The 20,611-nt window shown below is 38.1% G+C and overlaps 1 protein-coding gene across 12 annotated transcripts in view; it reads left to right on the forward strand.

Annotated features, from left to right (window-relative positions):
* Nucleotides 1-1,447: 1,447 nt before the first annotated feature.
* The window catches only part of PWWP3B (PWWP domain containing 3B), a 65,130-nt gene continuing 45,966 nt past the window's right edge, over nt 1,448-20,611 (forward strand). For 4 of the 12 annotated variants that reach the window (XR_009734943.1, XM_061409328.1, XM_061409337.1 and 1 more), the window contains exons 1-6: nt 1,448-1,588; nt 4,542-4,727; nt 7,379-7,458; nt 9,158-9,263; nt 9,975-10,073; nt 11,506-11,680. The gene's annotated coding sequence lies outside the window, so the exon portion shown is untranslated. Of the gene's footprint in view, nt 1,589-4,541; nt 4,728-7,378; nt 7,459-9,129; nt 9,264-9,974; nt 10,074-11,505; nt 11,681-12,768; nt 12,887-20,611 lie in introns of all 12 variants that reach the window. The other 8 variants (XM_061409329.1, XM_061409335.1, XM_061409334.1 and 5 more) reach the window with 8 other exon arrangements.

Here is a 20,611-nt window from a genome sequence, read left to right on the forward strand (position 1 = left end):
AATCTTGAAAATGAACAAATAAAAATAAAACAAATGGATTAGTAAATGAAAACAAAATGTCAGCTTTATTAAGAAGGGAAAATAAATTGCAAGATATTGCTCATTTTGGGGTTTTTCCAAGTGACTGCTAGTGCTAAAGAAGCTGCTAGTGGTAAAGAACCCATCTGCCAATGTAAGAGATGTAAGAAACACAGATTTGATCCCTGGGTTGGGAAGATCCCCTGAAGGAGGTCATGGCAACCATTCCAGTTGCCTGGAGATCCCATGGACAAATGAGCCTGGCAAGCTACCGTACCACGGCGTCGCAAAGAATCAGACATAACTGAAGTGACTTAGCATGTATACACTCTCATTATGAGAATAAATGAGTAATAGAATCACAAATTTATCAACTTATTCATCACCTAGAGGCCTTTCTAGTCTAGAAGAAGCAGAGAGAACCTAGGAGTTTCACTGCTTGAACTTCTTAATAGGGAAGTAATAGGACCTTCCCAGGTGGCACAGTGGCAAAGAAACCACCTGCCAAAGCTGGAGACATGGGTTTGATCCCTGGGTCAGGAAGATCCCCTGGAGTAGGAAATGGTAACCCATTCCAGTACTCTTGTCTGGAAAAGTCCATGGACAGAGGTGTCTGGCAGGCTCCAGTCCATGGGGTCGAAAAGAGTCAGACAAGACTGGGCACACAAATATCAGAAGTACAAAAGAACATCGTGCATTGTCTGCTAGTGTTCTTTGCCTGATTCTACTATGTTGATCATTTCTTTCTTATTGAAATATAACAGCTAGTTTAAGGATATTTTTGTTTATCCAGTCATATACATTAAAAGCATCTCTGTTTGTGGTTGATATTTGACTGTGGCTTATTGTGATTTTACTATTTTTTTTTTTTTCAATTTCAGTATAGTCAGATTTTGTTTGGGGATTTTTCTTCAGAAATGGCTGAAGTAAGGAAGTATTAGTAGACGTGAATGAAAGAAGAGACATACTATAATGTGGTCCAGGTTCAGATTCAAAATTGTAAAAAATTAATTCTATCTAAAATAAAGTTATTAATCCACTACAATCCCAGTCAAGACACTTAGCATGATTTTAGTGAAGCTTGACTATCAGGTCTTAAATTTACCAGAGATAAAGTACAAGAGAAAGCCTGAAAAAAAAATATAAGGAATATTTAACTGTATCTTTATTACATGAAAAAGAGATTTGCTATTTCTTTTTCTTTCTCCTTTTTTCAGGAAAACACAGACCCTAGGGTTTTGAAAGAAAACTGAACAGGCATATGTTTCCAATACACTTTAAAGTTCTTTAAAATGAACACTTCTTTCCTTTAATTGTATTTCGGCTCAACTTGGAGATTCTCCTCCCTCTAAATGAGGGAAGGACCTCCTGCTTTCCCCATCACAGGCAAGGGGCGGAGCATCCTCTAGAAGCTTAGAAGAGTGAGCCAGCCCTGGCCAGTCTTGGGGGAGGAGCTGCATTACATACAGACTTCGGAGGCCTCGCAGAAGAGAGAAAGAGAAGCTTGGAGGTAATGGCTGTCGTGAAAAGATAGTTATTTTCGGAGATTTCTGGAGACTTGGCAGTAAAGGTGAGAAAAGAAGGGACTGCTGCTTTGGAGTCGTGGAAAAGGAGCATTGTTTTGTGAGAGTCGTAGTTTCTTTGAGGGAATTCTGACTGAATTTTGTATTCCTTCGAGATATTTTAAAACTCCACACTTTAAGAGTGGGGGAGGTGATCAGATTACACCTGCGGAAAAAATACTTCGGGAGGTTGCAAAAGCTGACATTCGAGTAGGGCATTTTATGTTTCAGTCAAAAAGCGGTAGTAACAGAGATAAATCATGAAACAAAACTTGAAAAATTAATCTTCCTTATTTAAAAAAAAGAGATTATGTTGTGATAATGCCAAATGAGAAATGAAGTTATTAGTTGGGAGTGCTGGGTTTTTATATTACTTTGGTTGTTGATTGTATTTCCAACAAATCTTGCTGTTTTGGTGGAGTTTGTATAGTAATAATCTGAAATAGTGTATAACTGCGAATTTAAATACTGAAGACAGTTAGAAGTTTAGTTTATTGTCAGGGAATACTCAGTGTCTTAAAAGGATAACTTTTTTTATGGATGTGTAAAAGATGATCATTGTCTGTGTCTCTACCTAGCTATCAAAAGAATGATATATTCCAATTTATACTGTAATATGAAAAATATCTGTAAGCTCATGAGCTGAAGAATAATAGGCTTATACTGATATAATAAAACACAACAATATATCTAGTAATGATGTCTAAGGAAAAAAGAGGAAAATTTCCACTACTCTGCCCAGATTTCACTTAGCATGAGTAGCTATGTCAGCATAAAAAAATTGAGATGAGAATTTAGAAACATGGGGGGAAAAGCTACCTGCCAAAAAAATGAGTAAATATGGAAACATGGAAAGGTGTTCCAATTTGTTACTGGAGAAATATAATTTAAAGTAGTGTATTCTAGTATTTAGAATGAGAAAAGGACATATATGTGTATGTGTGTATATATATATATATATATATATATATATATATATATGAAAACATTATTTGAAATACATATGTACACAGACAAACACATATGATGAGGGAAAAATCAAGGGGATTTTGCTCAAATATAAGCAGTAAACCAATTCAGGGGTTGGAGTAAGAATGATGTGTATTTTCTTCTTTAGACTTTTATATACCTTTAGTTTTGTTTTGTTTTGTTTTGTTTTGGAAGCACGGGATGGAGCTGAAAGAGAAAAATCCATTTTGTTACAGACATGTAAATATTCAAACATACTCCATTGTCTTTAACTAAAGGTGGATTTTTCTGTGTATCTGAGAAAGCTGGTTATCTGGTTGCTTGTGCTTTGCTTGCAGTTCAAATATTTAGACTATGTCCAGACTTTGGTTCAAGCAGAAGATATTTATTTGTATTTTTATGTACTTTTGAGAAAGAATTCAAAAAATGTTCAAAGCATATTATGGAATAGTCATGTAGGATAGTTCACCATAATTTTGAATACTATGCAGCTGTAAAAAGAATAAGCTAATGTAGTGAGCTAAGTGCAAAAAATAAGAAAATATATAGAAGGTATATTCTAAAAATAAGCATGTTGCAGAATGGCCTGTAATAATATAGGTACATTTTATGCAAGAAAATTTTGGAAATATGTGTGTACTTTATTAATTGGAGATATATAAGTATAATTGGAAACAGAACATTTCAACTTTTTATATATTACATTTCTCCATTTAAAAAATCTTATTCTGAAAATAGTAAGCTTGAATCAGATTCATTATGAGAAAATGAGATAAAATTTGAGAAATGTAGGATTATCTTGTAAAAGTTATTAACAAAAAGATGATGTGGTGGTGGTGGTGGTTTAGTCACTAAGTCATGTCTGACTCTTGCGACCCCATGGACTGTAGGCCATCAGGCTCCTCTGTCCATGAGATTCTCCAGGCAAGAATACTGGAGTAGGTAGCCATTTCCTTCTCCAGGGGATCTTCCTGATCCAGGAATCGAACCCAGGTCTCCTGCATTGCAGACATATTCTTTCCCAACTGAGCTATAAGGGAAGCTCAAAAGATGATGTAGAAAATATTTATTGATGTGAGAAGATGTTAAAATATGTTCTTAGGAAGGATAAAGTTCTGGTTTCCAAAAACATGCACATTTATTAATATGTTTAAGGAAAATATATAGAGCAAGCCATTATATTTTGACCATTATTGTGAGAATTTGCTTTCTTTCTTGAAATATCAAAACATGAAGGAAGATACGCAATATGCATGAAGGATATAACAACAAACATTAAAATGAGGAAATATAATCCCACTTTTATATGACACCTACACAACTCTGAAGTTGAGAATTAACAAGTCTAGAAGCAAAAAAACAAAACAAAACAAAAACCCATCTAGAAGCCTGAGAAGGCTACAGTCTGGTCGGTATAGTTTCTACCCTTCCTGACCAAAGACCTGAGTATCTGCAGTAGTTCTGGTTCTAATCACAAGATGGCACTTGCCAGGTGTCCTAAATTTTCTTTCAGGCAACCATATTTATGAAGTGGACAGACAAAGCAATGAGATGTATTTTCTGTTATGAGACAATATGTAGAATGTGATTGCAGTTCGTTGAAAAATTGTACATGTATAAAATAAAAACACACCAAGACTGATATGAGAATTCAAACAGAAAGCATTTAAAAAAAAAAAAAAAAAGGTAGTTACACAGATTGGGCCTATAGAGATTCACAAGGCAATTGTTATTTCCCTTTTTTCTTGTCCCCAAAGCATACTTTTCATGAGGGAGATGATTTTAGTATCAACTTAATAACATAACTGTGTCACAGAGAACATTTCAAATACAAAGAACAAGAAGGAAAATAAACAAGGCCTCTACATCACAGTCGAGATTTTTATCTCATTCCTGTGTTTCAGAAGAGCATGCCTGCTAAAGTTTTGGTAGGGAAACTTCTTTACAGCTTTTCCATTTAATTGGTTTGCTTCCCTGTCTTTTTTTGGACAGCTTAGGTTAATGTCTGAGATGCACATGGCCTGCGGAATCTGTGTATGACACCAGTTGAGCCTCAGAAGGGCAGCACGACCACAAAACGGCCAAACAGGGAGAAGGCTCTGCTGAACAAGCAGGTGGAGTGTGAATAAAAACAACCGGATCACAGGGGCATACCCTGCACTATCCATGTGATATTGGGTAAGGTTCTTCCCATCTCATGAAATATTTCACATAAAAAACATGTTGAGAACTTGGGGTATAAGAGGTATAGTTTATTTTGTTTCCTGCTCTGTAGCCATAACATTTTAAATTAAAAGACACATTTCATACTAAAATTATGTTAGGTTGATAATTCGAGATACAATTCTTTTGCCCCTGTTCTGCAGCCCTAATGTTTTGTAATTAAAAGCCATTGCTTCTAGTTTTGGGGAGAATATCTCATGTGTTTAACCACTATGAAGAAATAATTGAAGAGGCTATTCAGGTGTCTACCAGAGGTTTCAGCCAGGGACCTGACTCTACAATCCTTGACAGCTTTGCTCAGTTGTTGTCACCACATACTAGACAGCATGTTGTTGTTTAGTTACTAAGTTGTGTCTGACTCTTTGTGACCCTGTAGACTGTAGCCCACCAGGCTCCTCTGTCCATGGGATTTTCCAGGTAAGAACACTGGAGTGGGTTGCTATTTTTTTCTCCGAGGGCTTTTCCTGACCCAGGGATTGAACCCAAGTCTCCTGCACTGGCAGACAGATTCTTTACCACTGAGCCACCAGGGAAGCACTAGATAGCGTAGTTACAAGTATTTCTTAAGACCTGCTTAAAGTCTCACAGCCTTCCTCAAATAGACTTCTGTACACTCTCTTGAATAAGGCTATTGATGCCGAACCTCATTGTCTGTGTCCATGAGATCTTTGATTGCTTTGGACAGGCAAGGCAGCACTAGCAGCTTTGGAAACATTAAAGCCCAGAATTCCGTTGTGATAACCCTGTGGGATTTAAAAGGCCCAAATTATCCAGGAACATAAATAATGACCTGCCTCTTCCAAAGCCCTTCCCACGTGCATTCTTTTCTCACAGTACAACAGAAATAATAAAGATGTGATATTGGGTTTGTGTTATCATAATTTTCTTGTTTTTCTTCCCCTCCCCTCCAAAAGATGTCCAAGTCTCTAATCTCTCTCTGATATTATTCTTCTGATTTGTATCTTGTCTCCATCATCATTGTCCATGTTCTTTCTGCTTAGCAGGGTAAACTTCTTATCTGATCCTTTTTTTTTTTTTTTTTTTGCCATATTTTAATCTAATCCAGTTGGCGCCCATTGAAAACACTTTATTCCGGCTACTTTGTGGGTTTCAGAGGATAAGAAGAGGCTACAGCAGTGAGATCCATTTACTAGCCCTACTGCAGTAGAGTTAAGGGCCCTTCAAAAACTGCTTTTCTACAAAACTAGGCAGCTAGAACTGGATCAGTGTCCTGAGGAATTTTCCAGGACACTGCATATCTATTGATTGAGTTCCTGTCTATATCCTGGTACACTAACAGTATGTTTGCAAATTCAGTTTCTCTGTGGTTAAATTAGGATTTCTTTTACCCGTTTCCGTATCCTTCCTGTCTGATCTAGCTCTCACTACACACTTAGCTACTGAATTCTTTGTTTTTTTAATTATTGTACCTTTAAATGTGGTTTCATATTTAGAAAACCTAGGTTATTGTCAGAGATGCTTTTGAGTTATGCATGTTTCTTAACTGGGATCTAGTATGGAGACATGACAAGTTAGCATAGTTATCAACATTTGAAAATGTTCTCTCCACTTGGCTATTACTATCTCAAACCCACAACTGTCTGCCTGCTTCCTTGTCATAATGCCTCTGTGACAAACTTAAAGGGTAAACATTGGGTTCTGCTGAGAGAAATCCATATCTCCTCCCTAAAGAACCCTTGATGTCCTTTACTTAGATTGCTTAATGGAATAATTTTGATCTAGTCTGACCCTCCTGTTATATGTCTGTGAAAGAATGATGGCTTCTCTCTTTAGATCCCCTGATGCACAGTTTTCTTCCTCTCTGTTAATCACAGGAAGAGCTGTGTCATACTGCAGCTCTGTTTGTCTAACCTGAATTAGTCAGAGGTGCCAAGAGACAGGGGTCGTGTTTACTTGTTCATTGTGATGATGGATGGTGTTGTGAGGGCTTCACCAACTTTACCTACACTTTATATATATATATATATATATATATATATATATATATATATAAATAGTTTGTGAATTAGCAAAACATTATCTTAAGAGAACTAACCCTCAGAGAATGATCCATTTGGCAGTATGTAGGTTTTGTCCCTTCCTGGGAAATGACACCCCTAGGTTAAAGGCAATAAAAACTAAACTTAACTCTTAATTTCTTGAATATTTTGTGAACAAAAATGCTCAATAAAGAGGATATTGAATTGCAAACAACAAAAGCACAAGAACAAGGAGTTGCCAATTTAAATGAGGATTGGATGAAATGAACATTTCTCTCCATAACCAACGATTATCAATTGTTATACTGCTAGGTGCCTGTGACACAGAAGAAATATGTCGTAACTAGTCTATGGTTGAGTGAAACTATAATGCAGATATGGTCAGTGTAAAAGCATAGTGCAGAAATATATTTTTTAATTTGTGTGAAAATGTGGATGTATGTGAAAGATGGGGGTTCATAGATAAGTGTGGCAATTATTGAAAATTGTTGTGGTTCACCAGCATGTTCACCAAGGACATAGATTAATTAACACTCACTGGGGGTTGCAGTCATTAATTCCCCTACAATCAGAAAGTGAATGACATAATCCTTTGTTCTACTCCAGAATCCTCAAGAGACAGGATTCCAAGTGCAGAAAGCCACGAGTACTGATCAAGAGAACATATCTTTCTGTTTGGAACTCGGGTAAAACTGGGTTTTGGGTGTTTTATTTTGTTTTTTCAATTTACCATCTTAACCATCTTTTTAAAAGTCTCTATTGAATTTGTGATGGTACTCCTGTTTTATGTTTTTGCTTTTTGGCCACGAGAGATGCGGTATCTTAGCTACCCAACCAGGGCTCAAACCTGTGCCTGTGCTTAGTCACTCAGTCGTGTCCGACTCTTTGTGACTTCATGGACTGTAGCCTGCCAGATTCCTCTGTCCATGGGATTTCCCAGGCAAGAATACTGGAGTGGGTTGCCATTTCCTTCTCCAGGGGATCTTCCCAACCCAGGGATAGACCCAGGTCTCCTGCACTGTGGGTTCTTTACCGTCTGAGCCACTAGGGAAGCCTTCAAACCTGTATCCCCTGAATTGAAAGGTGACATCTTAATCACTGACCACTAGGAAAGTCTCTAAGGCTTTTGCTTTAATTTTGTTTTGCCCTCTTCCCAGCTTTGTGACCTTGCACATGAGCAAGAGTACTCATTTTCTTACTCTTTTCAACTCTCCATTGAATCATTTTTTCCCCACTTCATTATAAGTAAAATTGAAATTTCATTGCTGTTTACATTTGCATTTCTTTATTAAGGAAGGTGAATATCTTTATGGATTGTTTAGTTTTAATTTTTATTTTGGATATTTGAATTTTGAGGAGCCCCATTGAACAGCATATCCCCTTTCTCTGCTGAACAAATTGAACAAACTGATACAAAACAAATGAAGTTGCAGATGGAAGCCTAAACATCAGCTTTTGTACAAGGTGAAAGTAAGCTGCAGGGTATTGATTATTGAGTCAAGTGGACTTTAAAACAGCAAATTTAAACAATTTTACCAAACAGCCTGGAGGTTTGCAACTATATGGGAAGGACAGAGGTCACTGTAGTTGCACTGTATGAGCTTGCTCACAGGGAAGTTAATATTGGGAGTGGGTAAGAATTTTTCCCTCAGAACGTTGTGAATTGTCTGTTTATGTCTCTTGCTCATTTTTTTAACTTCACTCTTTTCCTTATTAATATATAAGAGCTACTTTAGGGCTATTTTTTGAATCAGAACCAGTTTGTCAAATTTATTCTTGTGTTTTCAACTTGCTTTATAGTGTTTTTAAACCATAAATAGTTGGTTTTTTTCCTTCAGTTTTAGTATATTCAGAGATATATTTCTCATATCTCTCTTCATTAAGGATTTTGGTAGATGTTTATGTTTAAAAAGTGACTTGACTTGAAAAAAGCTGAAACTTTCTGAAGGATGAATGAGAGAAACTGAGTAACAGAGAAACGTATCATGTCCCAGGGCCAGAAGAATTAACACTGTACAGTTTTAATTCTCCACAAAACAGTGTATTCATTCACTATAATCACAAGCAAGGACTTAGCAGGTCTTTTTAGTGGACCATGACCAGTTGAGTCTTAAAATCTTTTGTAAAAATGTTAACAGAAAGGGCAAGAAAATATGTAAGAGATATTTTCAGCTGGGTCTTTACTATATGATAAAGGGATTTGCTGTTTCCCTTTAGGAAGTCACCTACCCTTGTGGTTTGAATGGAAATGAAAGAGACACAAGTTGCCATTTCTCTTTCAAGTCCTTTAGAAATGAACGTTTTTCTCCTTTAAGTGAATTTCAGTTAACTTGGCAATTCTCCTCCCTCTAATTGAGGAAAGGCCCCCTCCTTTCCCCATCACAGGGACGGGGCGGAGCATCCTCTGAGAAGCTTGGATTTGAGCTGTGCCTGGCCACTCTTGGGGGAGGGGCTGCATTTCACGAGGCTGCAGCTGACAAGAAGCTTCAAGGTAATGGCTGTCTTAAAGCTAGTTTTTTTTCTGGGATTTCTTTGGGCTTTAGTGTTACGGTGGAAGAAAATAGAGGCTGTTGCCTGGGAGAGGTGGGAATATAATATATTTTGGGGGAAATTCCCGTTACTGTGACAGAATCAATCCCCTGAAAATTCAGTTTCTCCGATATTTTTTGAAGTGTGGGAATGGGTGATCAGATTACCGCATCTAAATTAAGACTTCAGTGAGGCATGCTGTTCATGTTAATTTTTTACATGGCATTCCATGTTTCTATCTTTGGTACAGGTTTTATTGAAGTGTTTATTATTCTTCAAAAAATAACTGATAAGAAAAATGTAACCATAAAAAGTGCTTGACATGTAAAATATAAATGTACAAGGAACATGGAAGGGATTCACATATGCTGTTGAGTGATCAACAATTTGTTTTAAAAAAACGTGTTATTGGTAACTAGATTTACATGTTAATAGTCAGCATCTCCGGAGTATTCAGATTACTGGGGATTTCAAAATATATTTTTAACCAGTTTCAGCATTTTTAGAATTGCTTTATTCCATGATCATTTTTATCATTGATAAATGATAAAAAAAAAAAAAGTAGAGCAAAATGATACTGAAACAAATTTGTACCGTTTGGTTTTAGACACATAATCTTTCATAAACACACAGACATGCAGCCATAACTAATCCCCCCATCTTTTGCCGATAGTTGAAATTTTCCTGGACCTGATCAAGTGCGTAGCCTGGTTGCTGTGTTGACTACAGCCCTGTCTGTGTCCTCCTTGCAACTCATTCTTTCAGACAACAGGTATGACCGTGGTCAGCAATAACCATTTTTCTGTATCTTTAAAGTTTAATAGTGAATCAGGAAGAGGATTTGGATTGTTTCTACTAGCCATTTTAAAAATGTGTGACATGGTACATCCATACAATTACAATTGAATGTTATATAGCTGACAAACAGAAATATGAGCATGTAGTGATTTGAAAAGATGTCTGAAAAGTAGTATTAGGTGAAAATGAAAATTGCAGAATGGCAAACACCACATTATGTCATTTAAAGATAGAGGACTGTGTTAATACAATATGTGTAACATCAGGAAAAATAGAAGGGTACTTTCACTAAATGGGATTATTTGTATAGTTTGAGAGACAGTACAGTTCTTACTCTCTCTATTAAAAATTTTTTTTAACAATATCAGAGAAAGAGCTTCAGGTAAAATGTTATAAATTAGGGAGAAATTACATTTGAAGTGATTCAAACAAAATCACATTGGAAATATTTATAAGGGAAATTTTTCAAACTGTGCTTGAGCACAGTAAAAAGCTGGTTTTAAAGTAATATGTATTCACACACACGTTTATATATATATATATATATATATATGTGTGTGTGTATGTACATATATATATAAAAGATATTGAAAGGTAATTCAGAAAACAATAATATTGATTATTCTTACAGAATTATACTTTCTTTTAAAAATCATATCTTCACTTTTCAGTAAGCATGCATATTTTTGTCAGACCATTGCAACTAAAGGCATTAGCATTCCATTTTTTGTGATGCATAACGAAACTCTAAATTTTAGTATGGTATATCCTAGAAGCCTGAGAAAACTGCTGGCTTGCCAGGATGTAAGTTCCCACCCTTTTGCTCTAAGGATCTAGTAGTAACAGGATGCAACTCTGGTACTGCTCACAAGATGGCGCTTCTAGGATTTTCCAGATTTTCTCCAGGCAACTATTTTTTTGAAGTGAGCAAACAAAGCTGTGAAACCTATTTTATATTAGCAGACTACAAGACAGCTTGTAGAATGTGGTTTTAGTTTCACTAAAAAAATTGTACGTGTCCGGAAGACAAAGCCCCACATGAGGACTGATGTGAGAACTCAAACAAAGCCCCCCCCAAAAAAAAAAAAAAAACCAGAGAGAGAGCTACACAAATTTGGCCTATAAAAAGGAATAATGCAATTGTTACTTTCCTTCTTTCCTGCCCCCAAAGCATACTTTTCATGAAGAAGATGATTTTAGTATCAACCTAATAACATAACTGTGTCACAGAGAACATTTCAAATACCAAGAACAAGAAGGAAAATAAACAAGGCCTCTACATCACAGTTGAGATTTTATATCATTCTTGTGCTTCAGAAGAGCATGCCTGCTAAAAGTTTTGGTAGGGAAGCTTCTTTACACCTTTTCCATTTAATTAGTTCGCTTCCCTGTCTCCTTTTGGACAGCTTAGCTTGACCTGGGGAATCTTCAGGAATCTGTGACATCAGTTGAGCCCCAGAAGGGCAGCGTGACCACAGAAGTGCTGAACAAGGAGAAGGCCCTGCTGCAGACAAGCAGCTAGAGTGAGAATAAAAACAACAGGATCACAGGGGCAACTCTGCACGATCCATGTGACATTGGGTAAGGCTCTGCACATCTCTTGTTAAAACATGGTTAAATTGAGAATATGGAGTGCAATTTGTTTTGATTCTGTTCAGTGACCATGTTTTAAATGAAAAATCACAAATTATGTTCAGTAAAGAATTAGAAGTATTAAACTCCTGTAAAGAAATTATACAAATGACACAGCCCCAGTCCAGGTCATACCACCCTTGTGTCCCCCAAGGCCAGTGCTGGCCATCTGAGGAGAGCTATTCTACCAGGTAGAATATTTCTGTGCTTTGAAGTTAAAGTAGATATCTTCGTTTTTTTTTTTTTTTTTTAAAAGAAGTTTTGCAAATGAGTATGATGATGTCTACTTATGGAAGACTTTCAGGTTTCAGCCAACTGTCTGACTCTCAATAAATTCTTGAAAACCACCCTATCCAGTAAATAGCCATGACAGTCATTCCAAATATCTGATTCCTAAGCTCATCCTCTTAATGAGATCATTGTGCTCTTATCTGCATGCAAGAGACACAAACCTCAGGATCTGTGTCTGGCTGCCTTGGGTAGATAGGGCAGTATGATATCTTTAAAAAATTAAAAGATTACCTTAGAATAAACCTCAAGAGGTCCCAAAATTTCAAAACACCCCATAAAAGCAATGGTGTCCCTGATGCATTTCATTGTTCAACACTCCCCTTCCTGAAGCTCTTGTCATCACACACTCATTCATTCTTTATATTTAATAGCTATAATATGCCTAAATACAGGGGCATTATAGAGCTATTTCTCTTTTCTTATATTGTTAAATATTTTCCCCAACCACAGTATGTTTGTTTGGTGCCCAGTATTTATTCATCTTTTTGTCTGCTCTATTTTTATTTTCCACCTTCCTTCTCCTTTGACAGGGGAAACCCCTTTGCTTATTCTCTTTCCTTTTTCTTTAAGTGAATATCGCTCATTCAGAATGTTTGTTTAAGCTTCCTTGCAAGTTTTCAGGAGAATATGTATAAGCACAGAAGGAGGAAACTAGTTAGTAGCCCTAAGGCAATGTGTGTGCCTTTGTGTGCTCAGGCACTCAGTCGTGTCCAACTCTTTGTGACATATGGACTGTATCCCACCAGGCTCCTCTGTCCATGGAATTTTCCAGGCAAGAATATTGGAGCAGGCTGCCATTTCCTTCTCCAGGGGATCTTCCCCACCCAGGGATCTAACCCATATCTGCATCTCCTGCATTGCCTGGTGAGTTTAGCACTGAGCCACCTGGGAAGCCCCAGACCTAAGCAATAGATGCCTCTTAAATTACTGTTTTTGTGGTTAACCAGGTACACAGACCAATGACCTAAAGATTTTTCTAGATGACTCAGAGTTCACTGGTTGTTTTCCAGTTTATATCTAGATGTACCAATCAATCACATGCACATTCAGATCATTAGTGCTCATTTTGAACATCTTTTTCCCTTCGTCCTTATGTTCAAATCTACTTCTTGCTATGCACTTAGACTGTTAACTGATCTTTTACCAATTATTTTAACCTTGTAATCTATTTTGATATATGGTAGTACCAGTGATTTCTTTGGTGAGCTATTAAAGTTAGAGCTTAGTCCCAAACCCATGCCTGAATATCTGTCTGAGAACTTCTAACACATAACAACCTTGCCATAACACTTGTCTGAGAAACTCTGAAGTTTAGAGAGTATATCTTTAACAGTCTCTCATATCTCTTCAGTAAAGAACTGATAAGTACCTTTATTCAGAGTGCTGACAGGAATAAATTTGGTCCAGCCTGGATCTCTCTTTTACTATGGATTCTCAGAGGATGATGGGGGATCACAGTACGAAGGGAATTCCCTTTATCTTTAAATCCACCAAGGCAAATCCAATGAAGTTCTTTCTCTTTGCTTGATAATCCTGTGAAGAGCACTGCAGCCTAGTTTATCTGCTTAAATACTGAGAGAGTAATAAAAGTTTATTTGCTGTGTGCTGTGATTATTACATTGTGGGGTCCTCATCTACCTTTCTTTCATTTTATTTCTTTTAATGTTTTCCATCCCATCATCCTAATTTTTGAATTCCTAGTAGCATCATCCATGGGCACTGTGTTAAGCTTTTGCATTACTCAGGAGATACAAAATTCTCCAAACGTGACAAGTTTATATTCTTGTGATCTCTAGGTCACTGGTTGGTCATTTTTTTTCTTTTTTCCTTATCATGTTTACATACATTTGACCAGAAATTAACATGTCCCTTTGGCCTTGGCAGTGATTTTCTGTCTGGCTTGCCTTTTTCTTACCCTTAGTGAGTTTTCTTCTGATGTCTTTCCCCTTTAGGTGGACTGGCATTTGACCAGTTCAGTTCAGTTCAGTCGCTCAGTGTATCCGACTCTTTGCAACCCCGTAAACTGCAGCACGCCAGGCCTCCCTGTCCATCACCAACTCCCGGAGTCCACCCAAACCCATGTCCATCGAATTGGTGATGCCATCCAGCCATCTCATCCTCTGTCATCCCCTTCTCCTCCTGCCCCCAATCCCTCCCAGCATCAGGGTCTTTTCAAATGAGTCAGCTCTTCACATCAGGTGGCCAAAGTATTGGAGTTTCAGCTTCAACATCAGTCCTTCCAATGAACACCCAGGACTGATCTCCTTTAGGATGGACTGGTTGGATCTCATTGCTGTCCAAGGGACACTCAAGAGTGTTCTCCAACACCGCAGTTCAAAAGCATCAATTCTTCGGCGCTCAGCTTTCTTTGTAGTCCAACTCTCACATCCATACATGACCACAGGAAAAACCGTAGCCTTGACTAGATGGACCTTTGTTGGCAAAGTAATGTCTCTGCTTTTTAATATGCAGTATAGGTTGGTCATAACTTTCCTTCCAAGGAGTAAGCGTCTTTTAATTTCATGGCTGCAGTCACCATCTGCAGTGATTTTGGAGCCCAGAAAAATAAAGTCAGCCACTGTTTACACTGTTTCCCCATTTTTTTGCCATGAAGTGATGGGACCGGATGCCATGGTCTTAGTTTTCTGAATGTTGAGCTTTAAGCCAACTTTTTCACTCTCCTCTTTCACTTTCATCAAGAGGCTGTTTACTTCTTCTTCACTTTCTGCCAGTGAACATTAATAATAAGAACTTAACTTTGTTTACAGGCAGTTTCAACTCTTTGTGCCTGTGCCTTAGCAGTCATTCAATATTTGGAATATCCATTTAGAATCGAAAATGTCTTGCTTTACCTGTACTCATGGCCCCCTCATGGTATTTGGTAGTATTCCAAATGTACAATTTCTACTCTTTTACATGGACCTTATAAGCTAAAAAATATTGACATTTGTTTATTCTATAACCATTCTGTCTTTCATATGTTATTTGGCTTCCACTTTCTCACTGGGGATGTATTCTTAACCAGACCTTTGTCTCCAGATTATAGCACTTTGGCTTCTGCTCCTTCCTTTCCTTCTGCTCATATGCTTGAATGGCATGCCAGAATGTCAGTGGAGTTAAAGCTCTGCCAATAAGGATAAATTTCACAAGCTGTAGAGTACTGATGTCCTCCAGATTCTTGACATTTGTCTTGTGTTAACTAACGTCAATGAAACAGATACTTAGTGGAGATTTGAATTTGTGCAAAGAGTTACAGAACTGCATCAAAAGTCAGGTACCCACCAACATTTTTAAAGCAAATTCAAAAATAGAAGTTAATAAAAATTAGTTAATACATGGAAGCAACCTAAATGTCCATTGACAGAGGGATAAATAAAGAAGATGCAGTCCCTGTATACAATGGATTACTACTCAGCCATTGAAAGGAATGCAGTAATGTCATTTGCAGCAACATGGATGAACCTAAAGATTATTGTACTAAATGAAGTAATTTAGACAAATATCATATGATATCACTTATATGTAGCATCTTTTAAAATGATACAAGTGAACATATCTACAAATCAGAAACAGACTCACAGACTTTGAATACAAACATATGGTACACAAAGGGCAAAGGTGGGGAAGGGGTACCTTAGGAGTTTGGAATTTACATATACACACTACTGTATATACTAATAGATAATCAACAAAAGACCTGCTGTATAGAACACAGATCTCTACTCAGTATTCTGCAGTAACCTATATGGGAAGAGAATCTGAAAAAGAATGCATATATTATATGTATAACTGAATCACTTTGCTATACCCCTGAAACTAACACAACATTGTAAATCAACGATGTGTGCTCAGTCATGTCCGACTCTTTGTAACCCCATGAACTGTAACCCTCCAGGCTCCTTTTTTCATGGGATTTTCCAGGCAAGACTACTGGATTCGGTCACCATTTCCTCCTCCAGGGGGTAAATAAGCAATTCAGTTCAGTTCAGTTCAGTTGCTCAGTCTTGTCCGACTCTTTGCGACCCCATGAATCGCAGCACGCCAGGCCTCCCTGTCCATCACCAACTCCCGGAGTTCACCCAGACTCACGTCCATTGAGTCAGTGATGCCATCCAGCCATCTCATCCTCTGTCATCCCCTTCTCCTCCTGCCCCAATCCCTCCCAGCATCAGAGTCTTTTCCAGTGAGTCAACTCTTCGCATGAGGTGGCCAAAGTACTGGAGTTTCAGCTTTAGCATCATTCCTTCCAAAGAAATCCCAGGGCTGATCTCCTTCAGAATGGACTGGTTGGATCTCCTTGCAGTCCAAGGGACTCACAAGAGTCTTCTCCAAACCACAGTTCAAAAGCATCAATTCTTCAGCACTCAGCTTTCTTTGCAGTCCAACTCTCACATCCATACATGACCACTGGAAGAACCATAGCCTTGACTAGATGAACCTTTGTTGGCAAAGTAATGTCTCTGCTTTTGAATATGCTATCTAGGTTGGTCATAACTTTCCTTCCAAGGAGTAAGCGTCTTTTAATTTCATGGCTGCAGTCACCATCTGCAGTGATTTTGGAGCCCAGAAAAATAAAATCTGACACTGTTTCCAGTATTTCCCCATCTATTTGCCATGAAGTGATGGGACCAGATGCCATGATCTTTGTTTTCTGAATGTTGAGTTTTAAGCCAACTTTTTCGCTGTCCTCTTTCACCTTCATCAAGAGGGTTTTTTTGTTTCTTTTCACTTTCTGCCATAAGGGTGGTGTCATCTGCGTATCTGAGGTTATTGATATTTCTCCCTGCAATCTTGATTCCAGCTTGTGTTTCTTCCAGTCCAGAGTTTCTCATGATGTACTCTGCATATAAATTAAATAAGCAGGGTGACAATATATAGCCTTGACGAACTCCTTTTCCTATTTGGAACCAGTCTGTTGTTCCATGGCCAGTTCTAACTGTTGCTTCCTGACCTGCATACAAACTTCTCAAGAGGCAGATCAGGTGGTCTGGTATTCCCATCTCTTTCAGAATTTTCCACAGTTTCTTGTGATCCACACAGTCAAAGGCTTTGGCATAGTCAATAAAGCAGAAATAGATATTTTTCTGGAACTCTCTTGCTTTTTTGATAATCCAGCGGATGTTGGCAATTTGGTCTCTGGTTTCTCTGCCTTTTCTAAAAACAGCTTGAACATGTGGAAGTTCACGGTTCACGTATTGCTGAAGCCTGGCTTGGAGACTTTTGAGCATTACTTTACTAGCATGTGAGATGAGTGCAATTGTGTGGTAGTTTGAGCATTCATTGGCATTGCCTTTCTTTGGGATTGGAATGAAAACTGATCTTTTCCAGTCCTGTGGCCACTGCTGAGTTTTCCAAATTTGCTGGCATATTGAGTGCAGCACTTTCACAGCATCATCTTTCAGGATTTGAAATAGCTCAGCTGGAATTCCATCACCTCCACTAGCTTTGTTTGTAGTGATGCTTTCTAAGGCCCACTTGACTTCACATTCCAGGATGTCTGGCTCTAGGTGAGCGATCACACCGTTGTGATTATCTGGGTCGTGAAGATCTTTTTTGTACAGTTCTTCTGTGTATTCTTGCCACCTCTTCTTGATATCTTCTGCTTTTGTTAGGTCCATACCATTTCTGTCCTTTATCAAGCCCATCTTTGCATGAAATATTCCCTTGGTATCTCTAATTTTTTTGAAAAGATCTCTATTCTTTCCCATTCTGTTGTTTTCCTCTATTTCTTTGCATTGATCACTGAGGAAGGCTTTCTTATCTCCTTTTGCTATTCTTTGGAACTCTGCATTCAGATGCTTATATCTTTCTTTTTCTCCTTTGCTTTTCGCTTCTCTTCTTTTCACAGCTATTTGTAAGGCTTCCCCAGACAGCCATTTTGCTTTTTTGCATTTCTTTTCCATGGGGATGGTCTTGATCCCTGTCTCCTGTACAATGTCACGAACCTCAGTCCATAGTTCATCAGGCCCTCTATCTATCAGATCTAGGCCCTTAAATCTATTTCTCACTTCCACTGTATAATCATAAGGGATTTGATTTAGGTCATACCTGAATGGTCTAGTGGTTTTCCCTACTTTCTTCAATTTAAGTCTGAATTTGGCAATAAGGAGTTCATGATCTGACCCACAGTCAGCTTCTGGTCTTGTTTTTTTTTTTTTTGACTGTGTAGAGCTTCTTCATCTTTGGCTGCAAAGACTATATCAGTCTGATTTCGGTGTTGACCATCTGGTGATGTCCATGTGTAGAGTCTTCTCTTGTGTTGTTGGAAGAGGGTGTTTGCTATGACCAGTGCATTTTCTTGACAAAACTCTATTAGTCTTTGCCCTGCTTCATTCCATATTCCAAGGCCAAATTTTCCTGTTACTCCAGGTGTTTCTTGACTTCCTACTTTTGCATTCCAGTCCCCTATAATGAAAAGGACATCTTTTTTGGGTGTTAGTTCTAAAAGGTCTTGTAGGTCTTCATAGAACCATTCAACTTCAGCTTCTTCAGCATTACTGGTTGGGGCATAGACTTGGATTACTGTGATATTGAATGGTTTGCCTTGGAAACAAACAGAGATCATTCTGTCGTTTTTGAGATTGCATCCAAGTACTGCATTTCGAACTCTTTTGTTGACCATGATGGCTACTCCATTTCTTCTGAGGGTTTCCTGCTCGCAGTAGTAGATATAATGGTCATCTGAGTTAAATTCACCCAATCCAGTCCATTTTAGTTCACTGATTCCTAGAATTTCGATGTTCACTCTTGCCATCTCTTGTTTGACCACTTTCAATTGGCCTTTATTCATGCACCTAACATCCAGATTCTTATGCAATATTGCTCTTTACAGCATCGGGCCTTGCTTCTATCACCAGTCACATCCACAACTGGGTATTGTTTTTGCTTTGGCTCCATCCCTTCCTTCTTTCTGGAGTTTTTTCTCCACTGATCTCCCGTAGCATTTTGGGCACCTACTGACCTGGGGAGTTCCTTTTTCCGTATCCTATCATTTTGCCTTTTCATACTGCTCATGGGGTTCTCAAGGCAAGAATACTGAAGTGGTTTGCCATTCCCTTCTCCAGTGGACCACATTCTGTCAGACCTCTCCACCATGACCTGCCCGTCTTGGGTTGCCCCACGGGCATGGCTTAGTTTCATTGAGTTAGACAAGGCTGTGGTCCTAGTGTGATTAGACTGACTAGTTTCCTGTGAGTATGGTTTCAGTGTGTCTGCCCTCTGATGCCCTCTTGCAACACCTACCATCTTACTTGGGCTTCTCTTACCTTGGATGTGAGGTATCTCTTCATGGCTGCTCCAGCAAAGCGCAGCTGCTGCTCCTTACCTTGGACGGGGGCTACGTCTTCACCGCCGCCCCTTCTGACCTTGAACGTGGAATAGCTCCTCTACGCCCTCCTGCACCCGCGCAGCCATATTTCAGTATAAAAATTAAAAAAATAAAGATGCTAGGCTAAGCATAACAAAAAAATTACTTAAAGAGGTTAAACAAATAGAATATTTAATATGTTCTTTATACATTACAGAGGATATTTTTACACTTACCTGCGGTACTCGCAACCTCTTTAGGTAATCATTGACCAAAGTACAAACAAAATTCCTATATATATTCCCATTATGCTCACTGTAAAACATCAACTGGTTATATAGGTTATATTCTGATTGGACACCTTTTTAAGACTCAGATTTATTAAGGTATGGTTTACACAGAGTTAAATTCAGTCTTTTTGGTATGTAATTCAATGAGTTTTGACAAACATATACAGTCATGTAATAAGCGGTACAGTCAGGCTATAGAATAGTTCCATTACTGCCTCACTGTAGTCAATACTCTCTCTACCCCAGTTCCTAGCAACCACTTGTCCGATTTCTGTCCCTATAGTTTTCATTTTCCAGAATATCATATAAATGGAATTATACAGTTTCTACCCTTTTGCATCTATTTCTTTCACTTACCATAATGTTTCTGATAATTTACTCATGTTGGTATATGTATCAGAGGTTTATTTCTTATATTAGCTTACAGGTATTCTGTTATTTTACAACTTATATATTCACTCACCAGTAGATTTATAGTTTTTGCTGATTATGGTTAAAGTTGTTGTATACATTCCAGAGGCCTTCCCCAGTGGATCAGCAATAAGGAATCCGCCTGCAATGCAGGATACATGGGTTTGATCCCTGGGTCAGGAAGATCCCCTGGAGGAGGGCATGGCAACCCACTCCAATATTCTTCCCTGGAAAACTCCATTGACCGGGAAGCCTGGTGGGCTACAGTCCATGGGATCCCAAAAGAATCAGACACAACTTAGCTAATAAACAACAGCAACATACATTCCAGAACAGATCTTTGTACATAAGTTTCATTTCTCTTAGCTGGTTTTGATAAATGTATGTCTAAATATATTAGAAACTGCCAAACTGTTTTCTGAAGTAGCTGTGATATTTTGTATTTCCACCAGCATTGTATAAGTTCCAGTAGCTCTGCATCATTGCCAGCAGTTGATACTGTCAGATATTTTCTCTTTATAATATTAGCTATTTTATAAAGATGTTAGTGGTATCTCATTGTAGATTTATTTGCATATCCTT

The sequence above is a fragment of the Bos javanicus genome, chromosome X (assembly GCF_032452875.1).
Source record: "Bos javanicus breed banteng chromosome X, ARS-OSU_banteng_1.0, whole genome shotgun sequence".
Classification (NCBI taxonomy): Eukaryota; Metazoa; Chordata; class Mammalia; order Artiodactyla; family Bovidae; genus Bos; species Bos javanicus.